The sequence below is a fragment of the Pristis pectinata genome, chromosome 3 (genome assembly GCF_009764475.1).
Source record: "Pristis pectinata isolate sPriPec2 chromosome 3, sPriPec2.1.pri, whole genome shotgun sequence".
NCBI lineage: Eukaryota > Metazoa > Chordata > Chondrichthyes > Rhinopristiformes > Pristidae > Pristis > Pristis pectinata.
In genome coordinates, this window is record NC_067407.1 from 86,210,947 (window position 1) to 86,232,397 (window position 21,451).

Below are 21,451 nucleotides of genomic sequence, written 5' to 3' on the forward strand. Positions count from 1 at the left end.
CAGAAGACAGTTCTTTACAAGTTGCCACGCCCATCCTATTCAAATAGGTTATTCATCAAAGGTACAAAGTCGGGGCTAGGCTGCTGCAACAGTTCTGCTGCGCCAGTGTCCAGCACTGATCAGTGGTAGCTGGTCAGTTATCAAATTTAATACAGACCTGCCTGCCTTGGGTTGCAAATCAGCCATAGAACTTGTCTTGGTTCCAAAGTTCCATCACCAGACGTGACATTTCGGAGCCATCTGGACTGTAAAGGGATGTTGCTTATCTCCAGCTCCCCCATCCCTCGCTCCCTCCACTCCAGAATCATGATAATCACAACTTAATTGCTTGAAGAGGAATGCAGAAATAAAATTCATGAACTGTTTGCTTAAGTATTGTTTTAAAATGATAACTGATCTCATGGTAACATTAAGTAAATTAAATAATTTTAATTAAATTTGTAATTAAAATGTTGACTCAAATGCTTTTGCATTACATGCATGTGAAATTTTAATGAATATCGTATATTTTGAAATGTTGAAAAAAAGTTAGAATCGCACTCCAGAAATAATAGATATTTTAATCAACTGCTTTTTTAAATATGGAGTGCAGGATTTCTTTTCAAATACTGTTTGTCCCATCAAGTCAGAAACATTTGTAAAGGGGTTCTACCAGGCCACAGCTCCTACGTTGCGTGTGATTACACGTCAATACCACTTGTTTATGCAGTAAAGCTTAGATATTCTGATTTCATAAAAGACACCTTTCTAAATATTTCTTTCATTGTAACTGAATGAGGCAGATATATGAAGATGGAAGTTATGGCTAAACAGTAGTCAGATTTTCAACAGTTCCAATTTGAGAAACTTGTGATGTTAGAACTTGTCAAAAGTTTACTCACCTGTCTATCAATCATATATCAATTCAATATGTGGACATGCAGTTCGTTGAAAACTCCTAAATACCTGCAGTATACATTACTCCTGTAGGTGGTGTGGTGCTAGGTTAGTTTCTGCTGAAAGCATGCCAAAGTTCATATTTGTAAGTTAAGAATACACCTTTGAGTAATTGTGCTGCAAGTTGTTCAAAAAGCTTGGTTAAGAAACATTTTAATGACTTTTTTCTCAATAACTTCTATTTCTATGCTAAGAATTATAACTGTAAAATCAAATAATTTGAAAAATTACATGCTGCATAAAGAACATGGAAGAAGGGTTTTTGGAGACGTTGCTCAATTCCCATCCAGGATTCTGTGAAGGAATCAAATGTTCTGAAGTTATTATGCCTCACTGTCAGTTAGCTGGTCACACTGCTTCCTGCAGATGTTCTGAACATAACAATGATTCACGCATGATGAGTCTTAAATACATCCAAGCTCATCCTGTACTTGGCTGTAACCCATCCAAAACCATGTCTTGGCAATGACAGAAAAAAAACAGGGTTTAAAACCCCTGGGCCAATTTCAGAGAAAAATGATTGAAATTTCTTTCTGGTCCAACCCGAGGCAATCCTCCATTAAGTCACTACTGTCCTGAATTCTCTAAAGTTACCAACCTATGTTGTACAGCATGGAAACACGCCCTTTGGACCACCACGTCCACGTCGACTTTTTTGCCAGTTGCACGAATCCTACTCGCCCACAATAGGACTGTTTCCTTCTATGCGTTGCTTATTTAAGTGTCTGTCTAAACGCCTCTTAAATGCAGTAATTCTGTCTGATTTCACCACCACAGTGTGTTTTAGATATCAACTACTCTTGTGCATGTAAACAAAAACCTGTGAGATTCCCTGTAAAACTCCTTTCTCTTACCTTAAACGCAAGCCCTCTTTGTTTTGATGCCACTACTATGAGAAAAAGATTCCGACTATCCACCCTATCCTATGCCTTTCATAATCGTATATACTTCTGTCAGGTCACCCCTCCGTCTCCTTCACTCCAGAGAAAATAAGCCAAACCTATATAATCTCTCCCCATAACTAAAGTTCTCCAATCCAGGCAACATCCTGGTGGATATCCTCTGCACTCTCTTCAGTGCAATCAGATCCTTTCTATGGCGTGGCAATCTGAACTGCCACAGGACTGTTACCAAAAAAATAATTCTGCACGTGGGAAGCTTTAGAGAGGGTGCAGAGGAGATTTACCAGGATGTTGCCTGGATTGTAGAGCATGTCTTATGAGGATAGGTTGAGCGAGCTCAGGCTTTTGTCTTTGGAGAGAAGGAGGATGAGAGGTGACTTGATAGAGGTGTACAAGATGATAAGAGACATAGATCGAGTGGACAGTCAGAAACTTTTTTCCCAGGGTGACAATGGCTAACGCGAGGGGTATGTAATTTAAAGGTGATTGGAGGAAGATATAAGGGGGATGTCAGGGGTAAGTTTCTTGCACAGAGAGTGGTGGGTGCGTGGATCGCACTGCCGGCAGAGGTTGTGGGGGCAGATACATTAGGGACATTTAAGAGACTCCTTAGGCACATAAATGATAGAAAAATGGGGGGCTATGTGGGAGGGAAGGGTTAGATACATCTTAGAGCAGAATAAAATGTCGGCACAACATTGTGGGCCGAAGGGCCTGTATTGTGCTGTAGTGTTCTATGTTAATGCCCATTGGTGAGATGGTAACCTTTTCCAGAGGTCTGCTGTCGGCTGGAGAAAGAAGCAGCCCCGATAGCTGAACCTGGATCTGGGCCTGCACAAAGAAATCTGTGACCGCTGATCCTCAATGTTATGAACCTGTCAGCTCTAACATATGGAATAACTGTGAAATTGCATTTGTGTAACATTGCTGACGTAACTTGCCTGAATGAGTGCCGCTTCAATAACACTCAATACTTGACACCACACAGGACGTAGCAGCCCGCTTGATCGGCACCCCATCCACAACGATTTGCTCACACCACCACTGATGCACAGTTGCAGCACTTTGTATCACCTTCAGGATGCACGTCAACATCTCACCAAAACTCCTTAAACGGCACCTTCCAAACCCACGACCTCTACCAGCTAGAAAGGCAAGGGCAGCAAAAGCATGGGGAGCACCGCCATCTGAAAGTTGCCCTTCAAGGCACACACCATCCTGACTTCAAATCACATCGCTGTTCCTTCACTGTCGCTGGGTCAAAATTCTGGAACTTCCTCCCTAACAGCATTGTGGACTGCAGTGGTTCAAGGAGGCAGCTTGACACCACCTTCAAATTAAATGCTGGCTCTGCCTGCAAAACCCACATCCCTTGAATGAATAACAAAAAAAAACAAAATACCAGTCAGGTGCTTCATAGCAGTGAACATTTCTGCTGCCAAGACACCAAAGGAAATATTTGGGCTTTTGGCCAAAAGCTTGATGGCAAAGGGAGGTATTAAGAGGAGATTTACAAGGAAAGGATAAGTAGAGGTAGATGTGGTGGGTCGTGGAGTTCTCTTGTTCCTGGTCCTTTTGCTGTTTTGTTTATAGTGAGTAAACACTGGAACAGCTTAGTCCCCTGGGCCTATAAAACATCAGTGAAGTCCATATAAAGAGGAGACGTACGGCACAGTGTGCAGCCTGTAGGGCTGCTGCTTCACAGCTCCAGCAGCTTGGGTTTAATCCTGATCTCAGGTGCTGTCTGCATGGAGTTGCACGTTCTTTCTATGACTAATTGGGTTTGCTCCCGATGCTCTAGGCCCCCTCCCACATCCCAAAGACGTACCTGTTGGTTGGTTGGTTAATTGGTTGCTGTAAAATTGTCCTGAGTGCATAGATGAGTGAAGGAATCCAGAGGGAGTTGATGGGAATGTGGGGAGATTACAATTAGATCATTGTAAATGGGTGCTTGGTAGTATGGACTTGTATGGTCGAAGGGCCTGTTTCCTTGCTGTATGACTCTATGAATCTTTGTCTCTGTCTTTGAATCTTTGAACTCTGCCCCGAAAACTATCTCCCTGCATAGCTGGCCATACCAAAATCCACCTTAAGCACTGTATTTTTTTAAGGCCAGATTATCTTTCTTAAACTGATTACAGTTTTAATTTTAAAAAAAGTGTTTAACTGTAATATAAATCAGTACAATTTTGAGGGAAATGAGGGGGAACTGTTGGGGTAGGAAAACAACTGACCTTGCCACACTCATTTTCTTGCTGGTGAGTAAAAATAGACTGGAGGGAAGGAGGGTGTTTGGGTCGGTGCATTCAGGGTATAGATGACTGATGAGAGTGAAAGGGGAATTAGTAAGAAAGTGAGTGGATAGAGAACTGAAAGGATTAGGAATTCATGAGATGGGTTATGGGACAAATTGGCCTTGCAGCCATGGTGGAAAATAGCACCAAGTCCAGATGGAGGGTTTCAACCCGAAACATCCACTGTCCATGTAAGGTATCTTTATTAGTCACATGTACATTGAAACACACAGTGAAATACACCTTTTTGCGTAGCGTGTTCTGGGGGCAGCCTGCAAGTGTCACCACGCTTCTGGCGCCAGCATAGCATGCCCACAACTTGCTAACCCGTACGTCTTTGGAATGTGGGAGGAAACCGGAGCACCTGGAGGAAACCCACATTTCCCTCCATAGATGCTGCCCGACCCGCTGAGTTCCTCCAGCATCTTGTGTGCTGCTGCAGTGGAAAACAGCACATGGCCACCGGGGATTTGCTCTCCTCTCCAAGTCGTGTAGATATCAGCATCTCCCACCTGAATGAAAAGAAGAAATTGAAATGAGAGGGGGAGAAGCAGGAGATGGCAGGTCAGGAGGAAAGCAACAAGACCCAGGGACAGAAAAACAAGGAAAATGATGCAGGAGAAGAGGAGGAAAGTTAGTCAAATAACAACACAGGGATGAGAGATGCTTTATTCCCCACTGTGCTGCATTGAGCCAGAGGAGATTCCTGGTATATAATTTACTTTTCACTGGTAGAAACAACAGCGAAAAATATTCAAAGAAACCAGCCTTATGAAATAATTAGCTGGGCCACTGGGGAATGAACTATCATAATATCATCAGTTTATTAACATGCTACATTATGGCCTGGCATGAGTACAGCTTGTTAAAGAAGGAACGTTACCATCTGTAGTTCTTTTAAAAGAAGAAAAATAATCAAATGCTCAAAATATTGCCATCTGTAGCTTAATGTTCAAATATTATATTTACTGTTAATTCTGATCCTTTTTGCTATTTTCATCTTTTCTTGTTTGATTCAAACATCATCATTAGGAAACTGTTTTGCAGGATTTGGCAATCGTAACAGCTGAATTGAGATGCAGCTGTTAATGGAAACTGCTCCTGTCACTTAAGCTGCATCTGTTAAAGGGGGGTTCTTGCAATGTCAGGCTCAGTAACTCCTACAACACTATTCTGGTGCTGGCAACATCCAACACTTCAACCAAAATCTCCGTACATGTCAACACCACTAAGAGCCGTGTATTATATATAAGAAAGTAAATGAGATGTTCCTTGGAAATGATGAAAATGAGAAACCAGGTAGCCTTGACTCTCAAATACATAAATCTCTAAAAGTTGAAATGCAGGTTGTTAAGACCATAAATAAAGGAAATCCCATCACTGGATTTGCTTTTGAGGAATGGAATTGAAAAGTAGAAAAGCTATGTAAAGCCCATATCAAACTTAAGATTGACTCTGCTTAGAGCACTGAGCACAATTCTGATTCACGTATAAGCAGTGAATAGAGATACTTGAGAGGGTCCAAAAACATTTACAAGGATGGTACAAGTAAGGCGAGGTTATCAGGAGAGAAAAAATACGCTGCATCTCTTTTTATCTTGAAACTGCAGGGAGTGGTTGAGGGGAAAATGCAGGTGCATTTTATGGGAAACTAGATAAGCACGTGAGAAGAAAAGAGAGCATAAAGTTACGCTTGATAGATTTGGGTAAAGAAACGTTGGGGGGGGTGGTGTGGGGGTGGATCTCAAGTGGAGCATAAGTGCCAACCTTGACTGGCTTTGCCAAATTACTTTTTTTTAAAAAGCATTATGTGTGCTTTATACAATCACAAAAGCACCACCACCCTCCTGCCCCCCCCCCCCCCCCCCAGCATTGACAAATAGATGGTTGAAGTTACTCCCAGTTCTTGGAGGGCTATTGATGACAGATTGGAAAAAAGACAAGAGAAGGCATTTTCTGTGGAGTAAGCAAACAGTGGACTGGTGAGATGTTGACACCTTATTGGAGGAAGGTTTGTCTGGTAAGAACTGACAGTCAGAGGGGGAATGTTTTACACTTCAGATTCAATGTGCAAAAATGTGATCGAGCTGCAGAGCACATTACATTGGCTTGTTACATTTTGCTGTTGAAATTCATTGCAACGAGAGTAAATTAGAATGCTTGCAATTATCAAAAATAATCTGATTGTTTCTGTTGATCGTATGTGCAAAAACAGCAACTTGTTTTGGAAATGGCACCTTTAGCAATGTAAAACTTCTCAGGATGCGTTACCTGACAACACGTTAGATGATTTACTCCACCTACTAAGCAGTTGTTTCAAGTCAAGTATTGTAAAAGTGGCACTCTGGTCTTCCATCACCGGCTTGTAACTAGTCCAGTTTACTTGTCAGCTGCTTGCAACTTGCGAAAGGAGGTGACATCTCTATCCCAGGTCTTGATGTAAATACGTAAGTTGCTTCTTTGTAGTTCACATCACTTTAATAGCTGTTAGTGGCAATTGAATTCTATTTGCAGCTATGCATTGAAAATGAATAAATGCATGATGTACCTCAAGTTCCAACCAAGTGATTTGCATGATATTATTTTTCCTATTGTTAAATACCGGTAATGTAATTAGTATGGAAGAAAATATTTAGCCCCTGAAGAACAGAGTGAAGTAATGGCACTCAACACCAGAAGTGACGTATTTCAATGCTTGGTTGCTGTTGTTGGCACAGTGCATGCACTTGTAATAAGTCTTCACTCAATAGACCATTTGAGGAGTTACGAGTATCCTGGTACGTGCACTTGAGAACACCACTTACTTTAAACTTCAGTCATTGTAAGTCTTAGTTTATACTGGCATTCATCTGTACCACAAGTAAGGCACTGAGAAGTGCTTTTGTTGATAATCCACTAATGTAACCCTCAATCAAGTACCTGATTGAAAACATGAAGGTACCAATGCGGGCAGCTCTGCCATTAAGAAGGTACGAGAAAGAAAGCTTGCATTTCTATGGTGTCTTTTGCAACCTCAGGACAGCCAAAAGGACTTGAAATCCTCGGACATCTGAGTGTGGTCATTGTTGTAATGTAAGAAAAACAGCAGCCAATTTACACCTGGATGAGTCTCACTGATAGCAATGTGATAGTGACCATAATCTATTTTAGCAATACTGCTGGAGGCATAAGTACTGTCTGTGACACTGCAGGGACTTCTCTGCTCTTTTAATTTTGAATAGCACAATGGGATCTTCTGCATTCATCTGAGTAATTACATGGAGGCTTAGTTTAAGGTCTTCTGTAAAGTTCAGTGCTCCTTCAGTCTTGCACTGAAGCATCAGACGAGACTCTGTTCAATTCAGTGGAGTGAGTCTGGAACCCACGACCGCAACTTGCTGAATGACAGTCGGTGCTAGATCTTGCGTATTGCTCAGGTCCTGAGAAAGTCAGCTGCCACAAGCACAACGTTGTAAATCAGGACTTTCAAACAACTTGTGCGCCAAAAGATGTTGTTGCATTTGTTGTCCTGACTGCTGCAAATGGTAGAACCACTGAATTCGAGCACATTCAGACCAGAATATCAGCTTCCTAATTCTTTTCTGATGCTTTGATTTTTGTTTTGAAAGCTGCTCTTTCCTCACCAGTTTGTGTCACTGCCTGCTACAATTGTATATACCATACAATTTCTCTTCACTGTCCCTCATATCCAAACAGCCCTGACATCGCTTTAGTCTACAGTAAAGACCACTTCAGTCCAAAATATACCCATCAACTTTGTTGTATAAACATTACTGTCTGAAAAGTTTATGTCACAGATCACATGACTACTGTGGTACATTTTATAAATATTTAAATTTTGCTCTTATTTTTAACTATAGCCACTATATTAGAGATTCATCAAAAATGTCAACATTTTTTTTGTTTACAATAGTAATATTTTAGATTTTAACTCGCTACATGAAATATTTAAAATAATAGAAGCAGTGATTATAAAGGTGCATATTGGCAGGAAGGCAAAAGTGATTTGAGTTGCTGGAAGTAGATGGCATAAAGCAATTAATCATTTGCTGTCTAAGACTATATGACCATGTAGAACACATGGGTTAGATGGGCAATATTGGTGAGGTAACAGATTATTTCATGGGACATGTGAGTTATCAGCAAGGCCAATGTTTATTACCCAATACAAATTGCTTTTGAGAAAGTGATGATGAGACTCTACTCTCTTGAACTGCAGCAGTCCATATGCTAAAGGGACTCCCACAATGCTCTTGTATAGGGTATTCTAGAAACTTGACTCAGAATAGATTATGAGGAATACGTGCAAGTCAGGATGGTATATGACAAGTATTGGTGTTTTTGTGCACTTGCTACCCTTCTCTCTCTAAGTGATGGATGCATAGTTTGGAAAAGGTTTCCAAAGAAGTCCTGGTAAGTAGCTGCAGTGCGTTTTGTGCATGATATACACTACAGGCAAAGAGCATGTCCAGTGGAGATCCGAATGCTTAAGATGATCAAGTGGGTGTCGATCAAGTGGGTGTCAGTCAATTGGGCTGTTATGTCTTGGATAATGTTCCAAGACATTGGGGAATGTTCCAATAAACTCCTGACTTGGGCCTCATTGGTGATGGAAGGGCTTTGGAAGATGAGATGTGAGACATTCACCACTGGATACCCAACCTCTGACCTAGTTTGCAGCACATTATTTATGTGGTTGGTCCAGTTGAGTTTCTGGTTTCTGGTAATCTACAGAATGCAAATGATGAGGAATGTACGAAAGTAATGTAGTTGAATATCAAAGGATATGGTTAGACTTGTGTTGATGGGCCTTCCAGAATTACTTCTTCATGCATTTCAGGAACAGCCATGTTCAATATTGGATAACAAAGTTTTGTGGCTGTTTGTCTCTTTACTGCAGTCGTTGACGTATCAGTCTCATAAATAATTGGTTATTCCTATTACCATTCCAATATAGGACTGAAGAATAACTAAGAGATATTTTAGGTGGATTAGTACAAGTGTAAAGAAAAAAGTGTCAAAAATTATAAAAATGTCAAAACTTAATGGTGAAAATTTGTAAACTTTTGGTTATGTATGTATGTATACACACAAAACTACACCTGGCACACATACAGGCACATGAGCTAATTATTTAACAGCTAAGAAAGAAAGATAATCTCCATAGGAGTACAAGAAGAAACAATTCAAGAAACAGGAAACAGTTGAGGGACTGGGTAGAACAGTGAGCGTGAAATACCGATCTTTCACTTGCGGAATCACAATGTAATCCTCGGTGTAAGAGGAGGTGACCCCGCGCCCCCCCCCCCAACCCCTGTGACGTCTAGTCCTAAACAAAATGAGATTAGACAGACCCGTTGATCATGTGTGCACGAGGAAAATGCTAATAATTCACCAAACTTAGTCTGAAACATTTCAAGGAGTGAATCCAAGCATGGTGTGTGTCATTAATTTAGGAGAAAATACGGCGAAGTTCATTAAGGAGTAACTGATATGGAATTTAAGACTTAGTCACAGTGAGCTTTATGTTGCACCTGATGCTATCCTGGGGGAGCTTGAGAGCATAATTAGGATAAAGGAAGCAATGCTGCATTCAGCATGTGTATGCTGCTGCTCCCGTAATTATACTGCTCATATAAAACAGATGGGGAGAATATTTTAACATTTTGTTATTTGTATTGAAATTGTGAACTCATCGTGTGTGTGTGTGTGTGTGTGTGTGTGTGTTCACTGTTTAATCTTACAAGATCTGCCTGATGAGTAATGGCTCTTCAGGGGGAGGGAAAGCTGATGGAGCAAGCTTGTTCAACTTGCCACTCAACTCGTTAACTTCATCAAAATTCTTCTGCCGTGACTGCAACGATGGTTCAAAATCTCCTCCTCCCAAAAGAAAGCTGACAAGTTTATGCAGAACTGTGGCCGTTTTCCTCTGTAGTTCTGTGGATATGCAGCGAAACCTGCTCATAAACCCCAGACTCCTCCACAGCTGATCATTGGAGTTAGGACCACAGATCCAGAGACCAGTGTTGGAGGGTGAACTTCTCTCTGTCACCCAGCAGCTTCTTGGGGGAATCCACCTGTTTGAATAGGCCCAGTTGCTTCCATTCATTTCAGCAGAGAGCATCAGCTGCAAGGAAGAGAGACATTTCATTTAATTTGCATTTTTTGCGTTAAATTATAGATGCATTGAATCACTGTGCAGTGTTTTTTTTAATGTTTTACTTTTAATTTCTTTATAGAAGTTCAAAATAATGTTATGACATCCTTAAAATAATTTTGAGGATCTGGTGTTGCTGGCATTTATCGCTCATCCCTAATTACCCTTGAGATTATGGTGGTGAACTGCTGCCTTGAACCACTATAGCCTTTCTGATGAAGGTATGCCCTTGGTATTGTTGGGAAGAGAGAGCCAGGATTCAGACTCTGTGACGATGAAGGACTGGCGATCGTGTTTCCAAATCTGGATGACGTGTGACTTGAAGGGGAACCTGCAGGTGGTGGTGTTCCCATGCACCTGCTGCCCTTGTCTGTCTTGATTATAGAGGATGGAATTTTGGGAGGTTGGCTTAGGTTAAGTAAGTGCAGTGCATTTTGCAGAGGGTAAGCACACCGAAGCCAATGTGTGCCAGTGACGGAGGGAATGAACTAATGTAGCGGGTGAGGTGCAATTTGAGCAGGCTGCTTTTTTTTATCGATGGTGTTGATCTCCTTGAGGGTTTTTGGAGCTGCACTCGTGGCAAGTGCTGAGTATTCTGTCAGGCTCCTGACTTGTACCTTGTAGATAGGAGAAACACTTTGGACTGCAAGGAGGTGAGTCATTCACCACAAGACACATGACCTTTGACCTGTCCTTCTCGTATTTGTGACCAGCCTGGTTGGGTTTTGGGACAATGGTGACGCCCAAGGTTATTGATGGTGCGGGACTCGGTGATGATAATGCCATTGAATATCAAGGATAGCGGTAGATTCTTTTTATAGGTCGTTGCTTGGCACACTTGTGGTGTAAATATTACTGGCCACTTACCAGCCCATGCCTGAATGTATCTTGGTCTTGCTGTTTGCAGCCATGTGGTTGGTTCATTTGCTAAGGAATTGCAAATGGAGTTGAATATTGAAATTATCAGTGAACATCCCCATTTCTGACCTTGAGGGTAAAGGTGGATCAATGACATAACAATCTTGTTCAACTGGTCCCTCCTTGAAGCTCAGCTCATTAGCAGCTCATCAAATGTTTTATGCTGTGACAGAGATATTGGCTCAAAATCTCCACAAAGAACGCGGGCGTTCCTGCGTAGAACTATGGACACCTTGCCTGTAACCATTGGGTCCAGGCCACTGTAGTGATGAGCCCCTGGGGCTGAGGTGAGTGACCTCCTCCAACAACAACAACAATAACAACAACAACAATCTTCCCCCTTCTGTGTGAGGTATGACTCCAACAACTGGAGCATTTTCCCTTTCAGGTCCATCGGCTTGGCGTTGGTGAGCAGGTTATTGATGAACAAGTGCTGCATGATGGCACTGTTGATGACACCTACTGTCACTTTAAATGTAGACTGGGAAGTAATTAACCAGGTTTGGATTTGTCCTACTTTTTGTGAACATGATGTACCCAGGCAATTTGCCACAATGCTTGGTAGATGCCAGTGTTGTAATGTCACTGAAACAGCATTGTTAGAGGCACAGATTGTCCTGGAGCATAAGTCTTCAGTAAAACAACTAGGATTTTGTCCCATAGCCTTCGCTGTATCCAGAAATTGTGTCAGTATTCTGCAAAACCCATCTTGTCTTCCTCATGAGGAAGCCAAGATGGGTCTTGTGGAATATTTAAGCCTTGTCTTTAGCTCTCCTATTATTGGGCCCTGCCATGGTTGAGGAAGAGGTTATTCTCAGAGTGTTCCCATCATATTTAATTGTCCACCACCATTCATGACTAGATGTGGTGGGACTGCGGAGCTTTGATCTGGTCTGTTTATTGTGAGTGTCTATTGCAAACTACCTTTTTGCTATTCAGTGTGAATGTGATCCTGTGTCGCAAAGTCACTTGGTCGGCACCACATTTTTGGGTCTTGCTTGTCCCAGCACACCCTTCTGCACTCTTCATTGAACTAGTGTTAGACTGCTGGCTTGATGGTGATGGTAGGAAAATAGGTTATGCTGGGCTTTGAAGTTGGATATTGCAATGGCGTGCATTTTCATTGCTGCTGATATTCCGTGGCACATTTTGAGCTGCCAGATCTGTTACGAGCCTATCTCATTTAGCACAATTCTAGTGCCACGTAGAATGATGAAGGGTGGCCTTGGTGTGCAGGCAGGACTTCTATAAATTACTTCTATAAATTACTTCTATAAATGCTAGCGAGGGCAGGTACATCTCCCACTGGTACAAGGTGAGGTTTTTCCCTTGCATTGGTTCACTTGCAACCTGTCACAGATCTGTGGGAGCTACATTTGTGAGAAGCTGGCAGCTCCAGTCTGTGGTGGTCATTGGTGGACATTGAAGTCTCCCACACAGAATGTATTCAGTGCCTTTGCTCCTTTCAATGCTTCTTCCAAGTTCTGTTCAACATGGGAAAAACTGATTCATCAGCGGAGGGTGGATGGTAGGTGATAGTCGGAAGAAGGATTTCTTCCCCATGTTTGACCTGATACCATGAGACTTCATGGGGTCTGGAATCAAGGTTGGGGACTCTCAAGAATTACTCCCTCCTGCCTGTATACCACTGTGCCACCACCTCTAGTGGGTCTATCCTGCTATACCCTAATGGAGGTGTCTGGCATGTTATCTGTTGGGTATGATTTTTGAAAGGTGGATCATGTCAGACTGATGCTGGACTAATCAGTGGGACAGTTCTCCTAATATAGGCATCAGACCCCAGAAGTACGTGCTTGCGAGTGGCCAGCAGTCTGGCAGTCATTTACGACCAACATCCTGCAGGGTAAATCCTCTGCCTCATTTGAAATAGTTGTGCTGATAAAGGAAAGGGAAATGATCCTCCTTGTGCCTCTTGGTAAGGACGGACAAAGGAAAAATTATGGGTTGACACAATGGGTTAAAATTCCCAGTGCCCCCCAAATCAAATGTGATGACCTGCATTATACCCCCTAGGAGCTAAACATCCTAGGATACACATCCTATCGAAAAGGCAGGCAGGTGGGCAGAGGGGGGTGGGGTGGCTCTGTTGGTAAAAAATGAAATCAAATCCTTAGCACGAAGTGACACAGGATCAGAAGATGTAGAATCCTTGTGAGTAGAGGTAAGAAACTGCAAGGGTAAGAAGATCCTGATGTTATATGCAGGCCTCCAAATAGTAGCCAGGATATGGGGTACAAATTACAATAGGAGATAGTAAGAAGGGCAGTGTTGCAGTGGTTATGGGGGATTTCAATATGCAGGTAGATTGGAAAAATCAGGTTGGTACTGGATCCCAAGAGAAGGAATTTGTACAATGCCTACGAGGTGGCTTTTTTAGAGCAGCTTGTGGTTGAGCCCACTAGGGAAAAGGCAATTCTGGATTTGGCGTTGTGCAATGAACTAGATTTGATTCAGGAGCATATAAGATAAATGAACCCTGAGGAGATAGTGATCATAATATGATAGAATTCATCCTGCAGTTTGAGAGGGAGCAGTGAAAACTGGATATAATGGTATTACAGTTGAGTAAAGGTAACTACAGAGGCATGAGAGAGGAGCTGGCCAAAGTTGATTGGAAAGGGACCCGAGCAGGAATGATGGTAGAGCAGTAATGGCAGGAGTTTCTGGGAGTAATTCGGAAGATGCAGGATAATTTCATCCTAAAGAAGAAGAAGCATCGTAAAGAGAGGATGAAGCAACTGTGGCTGACAAGGACAAAGTCAAAGACAGCATAAAAGCAAAAGAGAGGGCATACAATATTGCAAAAATTAGTGGGAAGCTAGAGGATTGGGAAGCTTTTGAAAACCAATGAGAAGGCAACTAACAAAGCAATAAGGGGAGAAAAGATGGAATTTGAAGGTAAGCTAGTCAATGATATAAAAGGGGATACCAAAAGTTTTCTCAGATATATAAAGAGTAAAAGAGAGCCAAGAGTGGACATCGGATGAACTGATTAAGTATTTTGCGTCAGTCTTCGCTGTGGAAGACACCAGCAACATGCCAGAAATTTGAGAGAGTCGGAGCAGAAGTGAGTGTAGTCGCTATTACTAAGGAGAAGGTGCTTGGGAAGCTGAAAGGCCTGACGGTGGATAAGTCACCTGGACCAGATGGACTACATGCCAGGATTCTTAAAGAGGTAGCTGAAGAGATTGTGGAGGCATTGGTAGTGATCTTTCAAGAATCACTAGATTCAGGACTGGAAAATCACAAATGTCACTTCACTCCTTAAGAGGGGAGGGAGGCAAAAGACAGGAAATTCTAGGCCAGTTAACCTGACTTCAGTGGTTGGTAAGATGTTAGTCTATTATTAAGGATGAGGTTTCAGGGTACTTGGAAGCACATGATAAAATAGGCCAAAGTCAGCATGGTTTCCTTAAGGAGAGATCTTGGCTGACAAATCTGTTGAAATTCTTTGAGGAAGTAACAGGCAGGATAGACGATGGAGAGTCGGTGGACGTTATTTACTTGAATTTTCAGAAGGCCTTTGACAAGGTGCTGCACACGACAAGGAGCCCATGGTATTACAGAAAAGGTACTAGCGTGGATAGAAGATTGGTTGACTGGCAGAAGGCAAAGAGTGAGAATAAAGCGGGCCTTCTCTGGTTGGCTGCCGATGACTAGTGGTGTTCCGCAGGGATCTGTATTGGGTCCGCTGCTTTTTGCTTTAGATGTTAATGATCTGGATAACAGAATCGATGGCTTTGTGGCCAAATTTGTGGATGATACAAAGATAGGTGGAGTGGCAGGTAGTGTTGAGGAAGCAGGGAGTCTGCAGAAGGACTTGGACAGGCTGAGAGAATGGGCAAAGAAGTGGCAGATGGAATACAGGGTGGGGAAGTGTGTGGTCATGCACTTTGGTGGAAGGAATAAAAGACTATTTTCTAAACTGGGAGCGAATTCAGAAATTGGAGGTGCAAAGGGACTTGGGAGTCCTAGTGCAGGATTCCCTAAAGGTTCACTTGCAGGTTGAGTCGGTAGTAAGGAAGGCACTCATTTTGAGAGGACTACAATATAAAAGCAAGGATGTAAAGCTGAGGATTTATAAGGCGTTGGTCAGACCACATTTGGAGTATTGAGAGCAGTTTTGGGCTCCATATCTAAGGGAGGATGTGTTGGCATTGGAGAGGGTCCGGAGGAGGTTTATGAGAATGATCCAGGCTATGAAAGGGTTAACATATGAGGGGCTTTTGGTGGCTCTGGGCCTGTACTCGGTGGAGTTGAGAAGGATGAGGGGGGATCTCATTGAAACCTACCAAATATTGAAAGGCCTGGATAGAGTGGATGTGGAGAGAATGTTTCCAGTAGTGGGAGAGTCTAGGACCAGAGGGCACAGCCTCAGAATAGAAGGACATCCCTTTAGAACAGAGATGAGGAGGAATTTCTTTCGAGGGTGGTGAATCTGTGGAATTCATTGCCAAAGATGGCTGTGGAGGCCAAGTCATTGGGTATGTTTAAACCGGAGATTGATAGGTTCTTGATTAGTGAAGGCATCAAAGGTTATGGGGAGAAGGCAGGAGAATGGGATTGAGAGGGAAAAATAAATCAGCTATGATCGAATGGCAGAGCAGACTTGATGAGCCAAATGGCCTAATTCTGTTCCTATATCTTATGGAATTGTTGGCTTTGATCAAATAAAATGCCACTGACTTTTATACATTTCCTACTTTATGGCCCTTTGCTTAAGATATCAGTATTACCATTATGACAGAAAGGGCACAATGTTAAATGGTACCAAACCAGTTTAACTGAACTCCAGTTACTGTTGTGACAAGTGGAGATTTCATCGAATAAATATTTGAAGTTACTGATTGATGATTGTGCATTTTTCCTTGTAATAAAAGGGAGAGACCTGGACATTCATCTATACCTTGGATTGCACTGAAGGGCCACTGTGGTGTGTGCCAGTCACCATGTTGGTTGTGGGCCTTCTTCAGGTATCTGTGTCCCAAGGTAACAGGGGCTCTATTTGTGGGTTGTTGCACACTTCCATGAGGCTGAGGTAACCACAGTGAGTTACTGCAGTAATCCCATTTTTATTCTCCTCAAATTCTTATCAACTCCCCCCAGACTCTACCACTTAGATACACAACAGGAGATCTTACAGCAGCCAATTAGTCTATCAACTGGCATGTTTTTGAGATATGGGAGGAAACTAGAGCACCAGAGGAAACCCACATGGTCACAGGGAGAATGTGCAAACTCCACACAGGCAGCACTGTCTTGATTTCCCTTTGAAAAGGCGGTGCTCAGCCAACCACAACTGAGTGGCTTGCTGGGCCATTTCAGAGGGAATTTTAGCAGTCAACTATATGGGGTGGGAATGGTGTCACATATAGGGCAGACCAAGGGAGGGCAGGTCTCTTCTCCTGTAGGGCATACATGAATCACATGGGTCACATGGTTATAAAGTCTGGGCCTGGCTATTGGCAATTGGGGGAGAAAGACTGTCAGCCGTTTGAGGTGTTGGGTGGGGACTGCCCAAAGATTGGAGCGTTTGAGGCGGGAGGGAGTGGGTATGGTGTCCGGTGATCAAAAAATCTTGGGGGCAGGGTAAGGGGATCGGGAATCGAGATTGGGGCCCGTTGTGTGTGAACTGGATGGAATGTGGGTGGGGACCAGGAGCGGGATGAAGTGGGTTGGGATCTGACAAAAGTCGGAATGTTTGTCTAAAAGAAAATTTAAAGGGGACATGGTTGATGGGTTTCTAGTGTTGAACAGCCATGGTCCAGGAACCCCCCCCTCCCCCCCCCTTAGATAACTTTATTGAAAACAGGGTGGTTACGGGCATGGCTGCTGACAGATGCTCTTTGGGAGAAACATGACGTAGACTCCCAGGCAGTGTTTCAAAAGAGCAATTCATGGGCTGAAGTAACTAGTCAAGTTTTCAGACTGAAACGATGTGACCTGAAAATTGTTGTGACTGCATTCCACTCTGGAAGAAAGCAAGTTTTCGGTCATGTCAAGTTGCAGAACAGTGCCATGCAGTCATGTTTCTAGGACATGAACTGACCCTTCTGGCTTGTTGCTGTTGCAATAACTCCAGTGGTCATTGGAGCTATGGCCCCAGAGACAGTGAACTGAGAAAATTCGCTCTGCACACTTAATTTTGTTACGGTGTTGTAGCTGCTGCTTCTCTTGTTTCTGAATTGCAAAATGAAATGGTTAATTTCTACTGCAGGCCAGGGTAGGCTGGTAGCAGTGGTTGAATTACCACTCTAGTAACGGAGAGGACTAACAACCCAGAGACCGAAGTTCAATTCCCACCACGGCAGGGGTGAAATTCAGTTAGTAATCTGGAATGTGAGACGATAACTTGTCTCAGAAGCGATGACCATTTAAAAAAAAAAGAAATAAAAAAAAAACACCCGAATCCTTGCAATGAACCATGTGATTCACTGGTGTCCTACAGGAGAAGAGACCTGACCTCCCTTGGTCTGCCCTATATGTGACACCATTCCCAGCCCATGTAGTCGACTCTTAAAATTCCCTCTGAAATGGCCCAGCAGGCCACTCAGTTGTGATTGGCTGAGCACCGCCTTTTCAAAGGGAAATTGGGGCAGTGCTGCCTGTGTGGAGTTTGCACATTCTCCCTGTGACCAAGTGGGTTTCCTTTGGTGCTCTGGTTTCCTCCCATATCTCAAAAACATGCCGGTTGATAGACTAATTGGCTGCTGTAAGATCTGTTGTGTATGTAAGTGTTAGAATTTGGGGTGAGTTGATAAGAATTTGAAGAGAATTAAAATGGGATTAGTGTTAATGACTGGCGTGGACTCGGTGGGCTATAGGACCTGTGTTCATGCTGTATCTCCCTATGTCTAGGAGTGGGCAATAAATTTTGGCTTTGCCAGTGATGCAAAGAGATTGGAAAATTGAACAAACAAAAATACAAGTTCTTGGAATGCACAAAACTTAAAAAGATCAAGAGAGACAACACGTTTTTCATGTTCATTTTGGAGCGTCCAGAGCATTCTGCAACCATTGACGTATGTATGAAATGTAGGTCAATGTTGTAGTGTGGGAAACCCATAAGTTACTTGGCACACAGTAAGGTACCACAAAGAACTATGTGATTATCATAAGATAAACACTTCAATAACTTTGAGTAAGGAATAAATATTGGCCAGACAATTTCTTTTACCAAAACAGAATATTCTGCAACATGGAACAGCCTTTTAATATTTCAGTTTTCTACCTTCCAGCATTGTGGTATGAACTTTCTCTGTATAGTGTTGGATATATCTAATTATGTGATGGTACAGTTTCCTAATGTTGTGGAGTGTTTCACTAGAATTTCAAAATAGCACAATGCATTTGTGTCAAATTACTCTCTCCACAATTTGAAGATCATAATAGTATTTTCATGCAAATGAACTAAATGATCGTCGCATACTTTCTAGGCTTCATGATATTGAAGAAACTGATAACTTAGGGGTTGGGAGGGGGCAAATAAAACTGGAAATTTTAGACTCCTTGAAAATGGTCACAAAATCAATACCAGACTGATCAAAATGAGTACAGATGAAGGGTCTCGACCCGAAGCGTCTTCTGTCCATTTCTCTCCATGGATGCTACCTTACCCGCTGAGTTCTTCCAGTGCTTTGTGTGACGCTGCAACATCGCCACCATTGGTTCTGATGTGGTAATTTCCTTCACCATCTTAAATGTCCCCTACCCCAACTTGTGTGACTGTCCAAATGAATAACAGAAGAGGCTATAAATAAATAAAGGTCCTCCCTTCCTGACTTAAACTTCTCCCATCTCTTGGATCGAGGCTCAGCTCTCATCCAGAGTCTTCTGGGATGACTGCTTTCAATCAGGTACTTGGTCCCACAGTCCATTGTTCAGGTTCTTTCCCCCTCCCTCCCCCCACCCAACCTTAGCCTCTTGTGCTCCTGCATGCTTTCAGTTTTTTGATGTTATTTTGGGGGGGATGGTGGGGGGAGAAGAACTTGGCTTTATAAATGCCCTGTTAGGGTATGACTCTCCAATATGCTTCGTGGCTATTGAAGAAAATTCTAAGTGTAGCTATTATTACAACAGACACCTCACCAAAGACTGACATGGACACCTTTAGGATTGAAGGCTACAAGTTTCAGTTGGTGCTTGTGTGTGCCTCATTCAGGAACATGCACACCAATTGGAGCCAAACCTGGTTAGTCAGCCTGAAAAAGACCTTCCTTTGAGGGGCGTGTATGTGCAGGCTTGAGTTTTCGGGTCATCCAGAGTATTAGGTGCAGTATTCACAGACATGGGTAGAGAGCCAGAATCTTTTTCCCAGGGTAAAAATGTCGAATACTAGAGGGCGTAGCTTTAATGTAAGAGGGGGAAAGTTTAAAGGATGAAAAACACAGTGATGCTGGAGGAACTCAGCAGGCCAGACAGCATCCATGGAGAAAAGCAGGCGGTCAATGTTTCGGGTCAGGACCCTTCTTCAAGACTGAAGATAGGAAAGGGGGAAGCCCATTATATAGGAGGGAAAAGCAGAACGGTGATAGGTGGACAAAAGAGGGGAGGTGAGGGGTGGGCACAAGGTGGTGATAGGTAGATGCAGGTAAGAGATGGTGATAGGCAGGTGTGGGATGGAGGGAAGAGCAGACCCACTGGGTGATGGGTCAAAGGTGAGAGAGAGAGAGAGAGAGAGAGAGAGAGATAGATAGATATTAGGAAAAGGAAGAAGAGAAGAAGCATGGTGTGGGGGGGGGGGGTGGGGGGAGTTTGTGGGGATTACCTAAAGTGGGAGAATTCTAAGATTTTAGAAAGTGAAAGTTTAAAGGAGATGTGTGGGGCATGTTTTGTTTTACACAGAGAGTGGTGGGTGCCTGGAACATGCTGTCAGGGGTGCTAGTTGGAAACAGATACGATCGTGATGTTCAAGAGTCTTTTAGATAGTTACATGAATATGTGGGGAATGGAGGAATATGGATCATGTGTGGGCAGAAGAGGTTAGTTTAATTTGGCAATATGCTCGGCCAGACATTGTGGGCTGAAAGGCCTGTTCCTGTGCTGTACTGTACTGTTCTATGTTTCATTCAAAGCTTCGGTAGTTTCACAATTTATTGGAACCTCTCGTTCAAACCCTGGAGTTCCCAGGACTGGTCACTCTTACGATACCAGATGGCATTCAATTTTCACATAGTAAATTCCCACACACAGCAGTAAGACAAATAACCAGCTAATCTACATGGTGTGGTGATGGCTGACAGGAACGTCGGCCAGGATACTTCAAAGAGCACCATGGGACCTTTCAAGGATGGAGGTGCCTTTGAAAGGTAGTGAGGGACAAATTTGTCATTGGAGGCAAACGCTGAATGCATTTCCAGATGTACTCGGAGCTGAACCCTCACTGCCTGTGTATGGGACACCCTCAATACCACACTGAGGTCTTGGCTCTGATTCCATAATTATTTATGAGAGTTAAGAAGGGTGGATACTGATCTCCCAATCCTCAGTGAGTACAGGTGCTCCCCAGCTTGGGAACACCCAGCGTCCATGCAACCCGTACATATGAACGGGTGTTTGGGTGACTGGTGGAATGGATTTGCTGGCTGCTGCGGGGCTGCAGGCACATTTTGCTGCGGGGCTGCAGGCACATTTTGCTGCCTGGGAACTTGCCTTTTGGCTGCATTTCCGACTTGCAAACTGTCCGGGCTCTGACAGGACTGGATCCTTGCCGTAACCTGGGGAGGACCTGCAGATGTTCGTGGTTATGTTTGCGCCCAAGCTGCGGGTGACTGCTGCATCTTCACCGCCAGCTGGTGCCTCTGAACAGGATGACTGGCAGTTCGTTGGGTGGGAGAAGGGCTGGAATGGACAAGCATAACTCGCAGGCTTGAGCCGACACAAAAATAGTGTGGCTGTGCAGCTGGTAGAGCTGCTGTCCCACAACTCCGGCGACCCAGGTTAGATCCTGACCGGTGGTGCTGTCTGTGTGGAGTTTGCTCCTTCTCCCTGTGACCGCATGGGTCTCCTCCCACATCCCAAGGGTGTGTGGGTTGGTGGGTTAATTGGCCACTGCAAGTTGCCCCCAGCATCCAGGTGAGTGGTAGAACCTGCGGGGAGCTGATGAGAATGTGGAAAAAATCTAAAAATTGGTGTTTGATGATTGGCATGGACTCGGTGGGCTGAAGCAGCTGTTTCTGTGCTGTCCAGCTCTGACTCCATGACCCATGATCATGACTATGGAG

General features: G+C 43.4%; 1 protein-coding gene across 3 annotated transcripts in view; it reads left to right on the forward strand.

Annotated features, from left to right (window-relative positions):
- Positions 1-21,451, forward strand: part of LOC127567834 (1-phosphatidylinositol 4,5-bisphosphate phosphodiesterase beta-1) — a 711,920-nt gene that overhangs the window by 5,817 nt on the left and 684,652 nt on the right. The window contains exon 1 of one of the 3 annotated variants that reach the window (XM_052010955.1): positions 6,934-6,953. The exons of the other annotated variants lie outside the window; for them this stretch is intronic. The gene's annotated coding sequence lies outside the window, so the exon portion shown is untranslated. Of the gene's footprint in view, positions 1-6,933; positions 6,954-21,451 lie in introns of those variants that run through there. 3 annotated transcript variants of the gene reach the window in all.